The sequence below is a fragment of the Neoarius graeffei genome, chromosome 10 (assembly GCF_027579695.1).
Source record: "Neoarius graeffei isolate fNeoGra1 chromosome 10, fNeoGra1.pri, whole genome shotgun sequence".
Taxonomy (NCBI): Eukaryota; Metazoa; Chordata; class Actinopteri; order Siluriformes; family Ariidae; genus Neoarius; species Neoarius graeffei.
In genome coordinates this window covers 40,040,057-40,052,274 of record NC_083578.1, presented here as the reverse complement: position 1 = coordinate 40,052,274, position 12,218 = coordinate 40,040,057, and the positions used below count along the sequence as shown (strand labels likewise).

At 46.5% G+C, this 12,218-nt stretch overlaps 1 protein-coding gene across 1 annotated transcript in view; it reads left to right on the top strand.

The window, feature by feature from the left end:
• Window positions 1-12,218, top strand: part of LOC132893060 (citron Rho-interacting kinase) — a 450,073-nt gene that overhangs the window by 168,835 nt on the left and 269,020 nt on the right. The gene's annotated exons all lie outside the window — the stretch shown is intronic.

Below are 12,218 nucleotides of genomic sequence, written 5' to 3'. Positions count from 1 at the left end.
GTCAGTCACCAATTGTGCAAGTTCTCCCACTTAAAAAGATGAGAGAGGCCTGTAATTTTCATCATAGGTATACCTCAACTATGAGACACAAAATGAGAAAAAAAATCCAGAAAATTACATTATCTGATTTTTAAAGAATTTACTTGCAAATTATGGTGGAAAATAAGTATTTGGTCAATAACAAAAGTTCATCTCAATACTTTGTTATATACCCTTTGTCGGCAATGACAGAGGTCAAACGTTTTCTGTAAGTCTCCACAAAGTTTTCACACACTGTTGCTGGTATTTTGGCCCATTCCTCCATGCAGACCTCCTCTAGAGCAGTGATGTTTTGGGGCTGTCGCTGGGCAACACGGACTTTCAACTCCCTCCAAAGATTTTCTATGGGGTTGAGATCTGGAGACTGGCTAGGCCACTCCAGGACCTTGAAATGCTTCTTACGAAGCTACTCCTTTGTTGCCCGGGCGGTGTGTTTCGGATCACTGTCATGCTGAAAGACCCAGCCACATTTCATCTTTAATGCCGTTGCTGATGGAAGGAGGTTTTCACTCAAAATCTCATGATACATGGCCCCATTCATTCTTTCCTTTACACGGATCAGTCGTCCTGGTCCCTTTGCAGAAAAACAGCCCCAAAGCATGATGTTTCCACCCCCATGGTTCACAGTAGGTACTGTATGGTGTTCTTTGGATGCAACTCAGCATTCTTTCTCCTCCAAACATGACAAGTTGAGTTTTTACCAAAAAGTTCTATTCCGGTTTCATCTGACCATATGACATTCTCCCAATCCTCTTCTGGATCATCCAAATGCTCTCTAGCAAACTTCAGATGGGCCTGGACATGTACTGGCTTAAGCAGGGGGACATGTCTGGCACTGCAGAATTTGAGTCCCTGGTGGCGTACTGTGTTACTGATGGTAGCCTTTGTTACTTTGGTTCCAGCTCTCTGCAGGTCATTCACTAGGTCCCCCCGTGTGGTTCTGGGATTTTTGCTCACCATTCTTGTGATCATTTTGACCCCATGGGGTGAGATCTTGTGTGGAGCCCCAGATCGAGGGAGATTATCAGTCGTCTTGCATGTCTTCCATTTTCTAATAATTGCCCCCACAGTTGATTTCTTCACACCAAGCTGCTTACCTATTGCAGATTAAGTCTTCCCAGCCTGGTGCAGGTCTACAATTTTGTTTCTGGTGTCCTTTGACAGCTCTTTGGTCTTGGCCATAGTGGAGTTTGGAGTGTGACTGAGGTTGTGGACAGGTGTATTTTATACTGATAATGAGTTCAAACAGGTGCCATTAATACAGCTAATGAGTGGAGGACAGAGTAGCCTCTTAAAGAAGTAGTTACAGGTCTGTGAGAGCCAGAAATCTTGCTTGTTTGTAGGTGACCAAATACTTATTTTACCGATGAATTTACCAGTTAATTCATTAAAAATCCTACAATGTGATTTCCTGGATTCTTTCCCCCCATTCTGTCTCTCATAGTTGAAGTGTACCTATGATGAAAATTACAGGCCTCTCTCATCTTTTTAAGTGGGAGAACTTGCACAATTGGTGGCTGACTAAATACTTTTTTGCCCCACTGTATAGTGCAAAACTCATTCATACAGCCATATCAAAAAAGTAACTAGTAGAATTTCTCTTCCACAAACACAACACAAATTACACCTTCTCAAATTTGTCACTGAGGGTACTATGCGACACATTACAAATCCTGTAGGCCTAAAATATTAATTATTATCTGAGCCCACTCCTCTCCTATCACTAAGGATAGGATAGAGGGACAGCTGAAGGTCAATACGTGCTTTAGCTTTATGGCTAAAATATCTGACAAATAAATATCTGGCTCCAATTAGTCTAATTAATGAGCTGACTCCAAAGACTATCTTTTAATGATTGTTAGAAGTGAATTAACTCAGGGTTCCAATAGCATTTAAATTTACAACAGCTTCATGTTAAGCTTTCATTATAAAATGATGTTCCTACATCAGAAGCTTTTATATAGCCTATTCATTAAACAATTTTCCTGTCAGGTCAGGGGAGTCTACTGAAGTCCAAGCTTGGCCTTTCCTATTTATTTGCCAGAGATTTCTATTTAAACTTGCAAGTATTAGCCTTTTACTTTAGTTTGTCAGGGGTTGATTTCAAAAGATGTCCAACTTATTAAAACCTTTAAATAAGGATTGTAGTTTTAACCTCAACCATAAACTTACTGACTGTGGTTATCATGTACAGCTTTGATCACCCTAAATGCTGTTTTATTCAAAGTCAATTTATGTGACGATTTTTACTACATTAGTCTAAATGTACATTAACAACTATAGGATAAAAAAATCTCCTGTGGGTTCACCACCCACAGAGGTAGCAGTAGGGGTTTGGTGCAATGTGGATTGGGTGGCAGTCGAAGGCAGGGGCCTCGACGACCTGATCCCCGGACACAGCGGCTGGCTGTTGGGACATGGAATGTCACTTCGCTGGGGGGGAAGGAGCCTGAGCTTGTGCGGGAGGTTGAGAGGTACCGGCTAGAGATAGTCGGGCTCACCTCCACGCATAGCTTGGGCTCTGGAACCCAGCTCCTCGAGAGGGGCTGGACTTTCCACTTCTCTGGAGTCGCCCGTGGTGAGCGGCGGCGGGCTGGTGTGGGCTTGCTTATAGCTCCCCAGCTCAGCCGCCATGTGTTGGAGTTTACCCCAGTGAACGAGAGGGTCGCCTCTCTGCGCCTTCGGATTGGGGAGAGGGCTCTTGCTGTTGTTTGTGCCTACGGGCCAAATAGCAGTAGAGAGTATCCGGCCTTCTTGGAGTCCCTGGGAGAGGTACTGAGGGGTGCTCAGACTGGGGACTCCATTGTGCTACTGGGGGACTTCAATGCTCACGTGGGCGACGACAGTGACACCTGGAGGGGCGTGGTTGGGAGGAACGGCCTCCCCGATCTGAACCCGAGTGGTGTTTTGTTATTGGACTTCTGTGCTAGTCACGGTTTGTCCATAACGAACACCATGTTTGAGCATGGGGTGTCCATAAGTGCACGTGGCACCAGGACACCTTAGGTCGGAGGTCAATGATCGACTTTGTAGTCATTTCATCTGATCTCCGGCCCTATGTCTTGGACACTCGGGTGAAGAGAGGGGCTGAGCTGTCAACTGATCACCACCTGGTGGTGAGTTGGATCCGCTGGCGGAGGAGGAAGCTGGACAGACCTGGCAGGCCTAAACGTATGGTGAGGGTCTGCTGGGAACGTCTGGCCGAGCACTCTGTTGGGGAGGTCTTTAACTCCCACCTCCGGGAGAGCTTTTCCCAGCTTCCGAGGGAGGCAGGGGACATTGAGTCTGAGTGGACCATGTTCTCTACCTCCATTGTGGACGCAGCTGTTTGGAGCTGTGGCCGCAAGGTCTCCGGTGCCTGTCGTGGCGGCAATCCCCGAACCCGGTGGTGGACACCAGAAGTAAGGGATGCCGTCAAGCTGAAGAAGGAGTCCTATCTGGCCATGTTGACCTCCGGGACTCCTGAGGCAACCGACGGGTATCGGCAGGCCAGGCGTGCTGCAGCTCGGGCAGTTGCGGAGGCAAAAACTCGGAACTGGGAGGAGTTCGGGGAGGCCATGGAGAAGGACTATCGGTCGGCCTCGAAGAAATTCTGGCAAACTGTCCGGCGCCTCAGGAGGGGGAAGCAGTACTCTGCCAACACTGTTTACAGTGCGGGTGGGGAGCTGTTGACCTCGACTGGGGACATTGTCGGGCGGTGGAAGGAATACTTTGAGGATCTCCTCAATCCCACCGTCATGTCTTCCACTGAGGAGACTGAGGCTGATGACTCAGAGGTGGACTCGTCCATTACCCAAGCCGAAGTCACTGAGGTGGTTTGCAAGCTCCTCGGTGGCAAGGCACCGGGGGTGGATGAGATCCGCCCTGAGTATCTCAAGTCTCTGGATGTTGTGGGGCTGTCTTGGTTGACACGCCTCTGCAACATCGCGTGGCGGTCGGGGACAGTGCCTCTGGAGTGGCAGACTGGGGTGGTGGTCCCTCTTTTTAAGAAAGGGGACCGGAGAGTGTGCTCCAATTATAGGGGAATCACACTTCTCAGCCTCCCAGGGAAAGTTTACTCTAGGGTACTGGAGAGGAGAATTCGACCAATAGTCGAACCTCGGATCCAGGAGGAACAATGCGGTTTTCGTCCTGGTCGCGGAACACTGGACCAGCTCTATACCCTTCATAGGGTGCTCGAGGGTTCATGGGAGTTTGCCCAACCAGTCCACATGTGCTTTGTGGATCTGGAGAAGGCATTCGACCGTGTCCCCCGTGGTATTCTGTGGGGGGTGCTTCAGGAGTATGGGGTTCGGGGCTCTTTGCTAAGGGCTGTCCGGTCCCTGTACGAATGGAGCAGGAGTCTGGTTCGCATTGCCGGCAGTAAGTCAGACCTGTTCCCAGTGCATGTTGGACTCCGGCAGGGCTGCCCTTTGTCACCGGTTCTGTTCATAATTTTTATGGACAGAATTTCTAGGCGCAGCCAGGGGCCGGAAGGAATCCTGTTTGGGAACCACAGGATTTCATCTCTGCTTTTTGCGGATGATGTTGTCCTGTTGGCTTCTTCAAACCAGGACCTTCAGCATGCACTGGGGTGGTTTGCAGTCGAGTGTGAAGCGGCTGGGATGAGAATCAGCACCTCCAAGTCCGAGGCCATGGTTCTCGACCGGAAAAGGGTGGCTTGCCCTCTCCAGGTTGGTGGAGAAGTCCTGCCTCAAGTGGAGGAGTTTAAGTATCTCGGGATCTTGTTCACGAGTGAGGGAAGGATGGAGCGTGAGATCGACAGGCGGATCGGTGCAGCTTCCGCAGTGATGCGGTCGCTTTACCGGTCCGTCGTGGTGAAGAAGGAGCTGAGCCAAAAGGCGAAGCTCTCAATTTACCAGTTGATCTACGTTCCGACTCTCACCTATGGTCATGAGCTTTGGGTAATGACAGAAAGAACAAGATCGCGGATACAAGCGGCTGAAATGAGTTTCCTTCACAGGGTGGCTGGGCGCTCCCTTAGAGATAGGGTGAGAAGCACAGTCACTCGGGAGGAGCTCGGAGTAGAGCCGCTGCTCCTCCACATCGAGAGGAACCAGCTGAGGTGGCTCGGGCATCTTTTTCGGATGCCTCCTGGATGCCTCCCTGGGGAGGTGTTCCAGGCATGTCCCCCCGGGAGGAGGCCCCGGGGAAGACCCAGGACACGCTGGAGGGACTATGTCTCTCGGCTGGCCTGGGAACGCCTCGGTGTTCTTCCCGAGGAGCTGGCCGAGGTGTCTGGGGAAAGGGAAGTTTGGGCTTCCATGCTTAGACTGCTGCCTCCGCGACCCGGTCCCGGATAAGCGGAAGAAGACGAGACGAGGTTAAAAAAATTGTTTCTGATAACCATATGAATTTGTTTACCTTCTTGCAGAACTACTTGAGCAAATAATCAATAGGCTTATAATGGAAAAAAACATGCAATACACAGCAAAATAGAAATGAAGCTCTATTACAGAATCATGGGCATAGGACATGTGATGGTCAAAGTATTTCTTGGAGGCATGATGGAAAATGCCTCCTGATGCTTGATGGTAAAACTGTCAAGATCTGAGGCTTTTTCTTCTCCTGAGGCCCAAATGGAGCCATTATTCCCCTAGGACTTCTGTGTTACTCCCTGCATTGTGTCCCCATTCCCCATATCCTGTGATTACGGTGTTCATCATTTGTACCCGTTCCTGGTCAGCCCCTGTATATAAGCTCTCCTTGAACTGGTCTCTTTGCCCAATTAGCAGGTTTTCTCCTGATGCACGCGTGTTTTGTAGCCCTAGTGCCTTGGTAGTTTTGAGTTTGTTCCCTGGAAGTTTTGAGTTGGACGGTTTATCTTTTGGGATTTTTGCTCTATTTTGTTTGAACTTTGGATTTTTTTACATTTTTCTCTTTGAACTATTTTTTTTTTTGCCTCTGTGGACTCCGTTTATGTTTACCTTCAGTAGAGGTTTCTCTCTATGCCCATGCATCTTGGAAGTGTCTGCAATTGGAGCTATTCTGTTCCCGTGATCTCATGGGTAAAAAGACTGATCCTGCAACACTGCAAACCTGGTTCAAATCCTGCACTGGGACCTTACCAGAATAACTGAGGTCAGAATGGACCCAGCAGACCCCAATGCAATGGATACTTTAAACTTTGACTGCTTCTTTGCCATAAATGGCCAAGCAGGCAGGGAGCCACCATGGACAGACACAAACAAGTCTTGGCTGGCCAGGCAGCAGCACTAAAGAGACATGACCAGGTGTTGACTCAGATTCTACAGATTGTACAGGTTGCCAGCATGCCACAGCTCCAGCACTGCTGAGCCCCATCTGGTGCACCCTCTCATATGGCTGAGCCATGGCTACCTGCTCCCAAAAGATATGATGGGAGCCCTGGGGATTGGTGTGGTTTTCTGACTCCCTCATGTTTGAGCTCCAACCCAAGTCCTTTCCCTTGAAATGATCCAAGATAGCCTGAATAATCACTCTGCACATTGAAAAGGTACTTTCCTGGGCCACAGCCATTTGGGAATAGCAAGGACCCTTCTGTTCACACTACCAGGATTTCATCACTGAGATGCGAAGGGTCTTTGATGAAAGTGGATAAGTTGTTTGCTGACCACTGGCAGGGTGATCAGAGTGATTTTAGTATAGCAGAGTATGCCATTGCTTTCTGTACCCTGGCTGCTGAGTGTCACTGGAACCAAGAGGCACTCATCGCTGCTTTCCAGAATGGACTGACAGATACAAATCAAGGAATGAGCTGGCTTCCAGGGATCCAATGAGTGACTTGGACACCCTCATTGACCTCTCAATCCATCTGGACAACCAACTCTGTGAGAAGTGACAGGAATGCCGCTTCACAGCAAACACCCCTGAGACCAGAGTCTGGGCTTCTACTCCAGAGCCCACCCTTGCTACCGCAACCTCAGAGGGACCCACGCAGTTGGGAGGGACATGGCTCTCCCAGACTGAGAAACTGGCAGATGAGAAAGAAGTGCTGCCTCTACTGCAGCAGTCCAGGGCACTGCAAAACAGCATGTCCAAAGCAGTCAGGAAAAGGCCCCATCTTATCCAGAACTGGGAGGACTTTGACTCAAGACCTCTCCAACTGGGGTTTTCTTCTCTGGCTAGCTTTCTTGAAGTGACCAATGGCACACCCTTAAGGCTTTGATGTCCTCAGACAACAGGAAACTCCATAGACTTGTCCCTTGCCAAGGCCCTACAAATCCCCCCCAACACCTCTTGTTCCTCCATTAACCGGCACTGCTCTGATGGGAGGTCCCTGGGAAAAGGCCACATCCACCATCTCACTGTTCTGAATGTGCACATCCAGAATCACCAAGAAAAATTAGTTTCATCTGATTGGTTCTCCTGAGTTTCCTGTTCTTGGATTCCCTTGGCTAGCTCAGCACAACTCCAACATCAACTGGTCCACTGGTTCTTTTCTACAGTGGGGTCCTACTCATCATCCCACCTGCCTCTTCCCTCCTTCTCCCTCAGTTCCTTAGTCTTCAAGTCTTCCTGAGTTGTCCTTAGTCCCTTCCAAGTGTCCTGACTTGAAGGAGGGGCTTTGCAAAGAGAGAACAAGCCTTCCACCTCACTGCTTGTATGACTGTGCCATAGACCTGCTCCCAGACACCAGCCCCTCCAGGGGTAGAACCTTCTCTGTCCCCCTCTCTGAACCAAAGATGATCAATATAGAGGCTTATATTAGGGAGCTCCTTTCTGCAGGAATTATCTGATCCTCCACCTCCCCAGCAGGGGCAGGATTTTTCTTTGTGGGGAAGAAAGATGGAGGCCTTCACCCATACATATACTATTGTGATTTAAACATGATTACTACCAAGAACCAGTACCCACTTCCATTGATGTCCACAGCCTTTGAGCAGCTTCAAGGTGCTACCATTTACTCCAAACTTGATTTCCACAATGCTCATCACCTGTTCCACATCTGATAAGGGGACAAATGGAAGAAGGCATTCAATACACCATCTGGCCACTACAAGTACCTGGTGAAGCGATTTGGCCTGATTAATGTTCCAGCCTCTCATTAATGATGTTCTATGGGACGTGAAACCACTTTGTCTTTGTATACCTGAATAATATACATTTCCAAATTGCTCCATGAACCTGATAATCATGTACAGAACATCCTACAGCACCTCCTGAGGAACCAGCTTTATGTGAAACTCAAGAAACGTGACTTCCATACTAGACTGGTACCAAAATCCAGAATTGTGACACCCAAAGGCATTTTTGAGACAAAGTCGGCAAACAGTCTTATTTTGTCAATTTGGGTGTGCCGAATTCAAATCTGCAATATGCCGAGCTCTATCTGACCTCTGTTGACCTCTAGAGGTCATTGAACTTTGGGCCTGTAAACGTCTCAGCTGAACCCAGTTTCTCAGCTTTCTAAGGAATGAAATGTACTAAAATGATTAATGAAGTTAGCAAATGGCCTTGTTTGTTAAATGTTTGGGTGCTGAATTCATTTTTCATTTGTAAAACGACATATGATCTCTGATAACCTCAAGGTCATTAAACTTGGCCTACAGGCCTATGCATTTAACGGCATTTTTAAACTGACTTTACTCCCCCAAAAAGAATATGAACAGACAAAAAACAAATAGAAAGGAACAAATACAACATTAAATGCCAGTCCATGTATATGTGACTTACTTTTCACAATGAGAATGCCTAGGCGATCACCTTACATAACACTGCATTACATTTAGCGGTTATTGTTTATACAAAGCTACTGAAAAAAGGACAGATTCAGCAGCATACAAAATGTGGGGGCATACAGGGTATACAGGTTAATCAGGGTTAGTATATATGAGAGTTTTTTTCTTTGTTGTTTGTTTTTTGTTTTGTTTTAAATGCGGTAAAGCCTTTACAAAAAACAAACAATGCCCAAATCAATGGAGTAGATTTAAGTTGTGCTTGATCCATTCCTAAGACTGAACAGAATCACCTCAAGTGACCAAAACAGTTCCACAGAATGGGTAAGGCCCCCCCCCACACACATTCCAGTTCTAAAACTTTTTTTTTTTACATAATTTATGTCTTTTTTTTTTAAGTACAATCATGACATACAAATTACATGGATAATTATTGCAGCTGCTGAATACAAAAATGTCATATGACTTTGAAAATACTGCATAGATTTGTTGAGATTGATAAAATCAGAGCATGCCAAAATTATTAGAGTGCCAGAAAATACCCTCAGACCCCAGAGGGTTAATGTGTGAATGTTTTTTGAGTATATGGTCTCCCACAGGACCTGGTGTCACACCATGGCTCCCAGTTCACCTCCCAGTTCTGGCAAGCATTTTGGAGGCTGATTGGGGCTTCTGTCAGCCTTTCCTCTGGCTTTCATTCAATGGCCAGATTGAGAGGATGAACTAGGACCTGGAATTCACTCTGAGCTGCCTTACTTCCACTAACCCCTCCTCCTGGAGCAGCCAACTCCTGTGAGCAGAGTATGCCCACAACACTCCGTGCTGCTTGTCCATGGGCTTGTCTCCTTTTGAGCGCCAGTTCGGATACCAGCCCCCTCTGTTCATGGGCCAGGAGCTTGAAGCTGAGGTTTATAAGGGAAAAAAAATGCAATATACAGCATAATTTATTATCATCATTTATATAGCACCTTTCTCAAACTCAAGGTCACTTTACATAGTCAAGAATACAAAACAAAGAACACAAAAAAAAGTTGGTAAAGAGTGGTAAATTTATGCAGTGGTGGAGAAGTGTTCATTCTAAGGGAAGAACTGATTATTTTTAAAAGAGGTTCAATTGCTTCAAGTATTATTTGTTTGAAGAGGCGTGTAGGTAAAGGATCTAGTACACAAGTTGAAGATTTTGATGTGGAAGTTAATGAAGTTAGGAGAGTAAAACATTCTAATTGCTCATCTGATAGTTATCATCTTATAGTTAACTAAAGGGTTACATAAATTATATAGTCTTACATTAGTAGTTGCCGGCGAGTGGCCTAGTGGTTAGCGTTTCCGCCTCTCGATCAGGAGATCACGAGTTCTACTTACGGTCGAGTCATACCAAAGACCATCATAAAAATTGTGCCTACTGCCATCTGGCAAGGCACACTGCAATACAGATGCAAGTGGGGAGTCAAACTCTCGCAGTTACCAGAGGACTAGCTCCCTCTCTGTAACCCTAGCTATGTAACATAGGCGAGAGGCCAAGGGCTACGAAATGGAGATCAGCGCCACCAAGTGCGCCATGTACTGTATGGTGCAGGAAGGACTTTGACATTAGTAGTTTGAATTTGTCAGATATTTTGAAATTGAAAGTTTTCTGCTCCGAACTATTGGAAAATTTCACAAGGTTGGTGCCCCAAAGAAGCATTACAAGGATGAGCTGAAGTACACCCTGAAGAAGTAAGGCATAGATCCCGAGAACTGGGAAGCTCTCGCAGTGGACCGTAAGAAGTGGCGAAGAGCGGTGAATGACCCAACAACCTGTGTTTTCTCCCTCTCTCGGGCTCTCCCACTGTCTCTCTTTGTCGGGTTACTGGTGTCTCAGGATTGACTGGTGATGCTGACAACTTCTGCTGTTCTGACCTGTCTGATCCATCCTTATACCCTACATCTGGCTGGAATCATCACGTCACTCCTGTGGAGGATGGCCCCATATGGACAGTCAAAAGATGCACTTGGAAGATGTCTCTGGACACTTAGTTTTGCTATGCTGGCTGAGGACTACAATGGTCATGATATCTTTTGGACTGCAGTTGTCATAAACACTGAAGTCTCCATCACTGAACAGTTGATAACTTCAACAAAATAGACTTCATTTTAAACCTATAATGAATTTCCTGGTTGCACAATTTTACTGTGTAACTATAGAGGAAACAGTTATAGAAGAAAGTTATTTATAAGCACGCTATCTGTCATCACCCAGATGAGGATGGGTTCCCTTTTGATTCAAGATGTTTATTTGTTATATACACAATAACAGACACAGCGGTTTATTATTGGGTAATGAAATTCTTATTTTGCAACTGCCCGACCAAACTATGCTTACCAATATAAAAAGAAATATATATATATAAAATATGAAATATAAAATATAAAGTGCATATGGAATGCAAAATATAAAAGTAGAATGAAAAATGAAGATAACATTTAAAAAAAAAGAGAGACAAACAAACAGGCAATGTGGAAACATAGAGGCAGATATACTGTGCAATGTCTTTTGCAAAATTGCTAATATAATCCGTGGTTCAAAGCCTGATGGAAATATAGAGGTAGATGGTGGTTATAATCCGTGGTTCAAAAGCCTGATGGAAATATAGAGGTAGATGGTGATTATAATCCGTGGTTCAAAAGCCTGATGGCCTGGGGGTAAAAACTGTTTGTCAGTCTTGTAGTCCTTGCTTTCACACTCCTGTAGCGTCTGCCAGATGGTAGGAGCGTGAATAGTCTGTGTTGTGGGTGTGTTTGGTCCCTGATGCTCTGTGCCCTTTTTGTGACCCGGGTGTTGTAAATGTTCTGTAGTGGGGGGAGGACAGCTCCACAGATGAACTGTATCATTTTAATGACACGCTGGAGAGCCTTTCTGTCCTGAGTTGTGCAGTTCCCGTACCACACAGTGATGGAATTTGTCAGGACACTCTCCACTGTGCACCTATAGAAGTTGCTGAGGAGTTTGGTGGACAGTCCAAATTTCCTCAGCTTCCTCAGGAAGAAGAGTCACTGTTGAGCCTTCTTGATGCAATGTCTTTTGCAAAAGTCTGCTGTGTGTTGTGTGTCCAGGTGAGATCCTCACTGATGTGAGTTCCGAGGAATTTAAATGTTTTCACCCTCTCCACCTGTGTCCCGTTGATGTGCAGCGAGGCATGCTGGTCTCTCCTCCTCTTCCTCGAGTCAATAATCATCTCCTTGGTCTTCTCAGCATTCAAGGAGAGGTTATTTTCCTGGCACCAGGAGACCAGCTGAGCCACCTCCTCCCTGTAGGCTCTCTCATCTCCGCCGGTGATCAGCCCAATGACAGTGGTGTCGTCAGCGAACTTGATGATGGAAGTGTTGCTCTGGGTTGGGGTGCAGTCGTAGGTGAAGAGGATGTACAGGAGTGGACTGAGCACACAGCCTTGGGGGGGTCCCTGTGCTCACTGTCTTGGTGCTGGATGTTCTGGTACCAACTCTGACAGCCTGGGGTCTGTTTGTGAGAAAGTCCAGGACCCA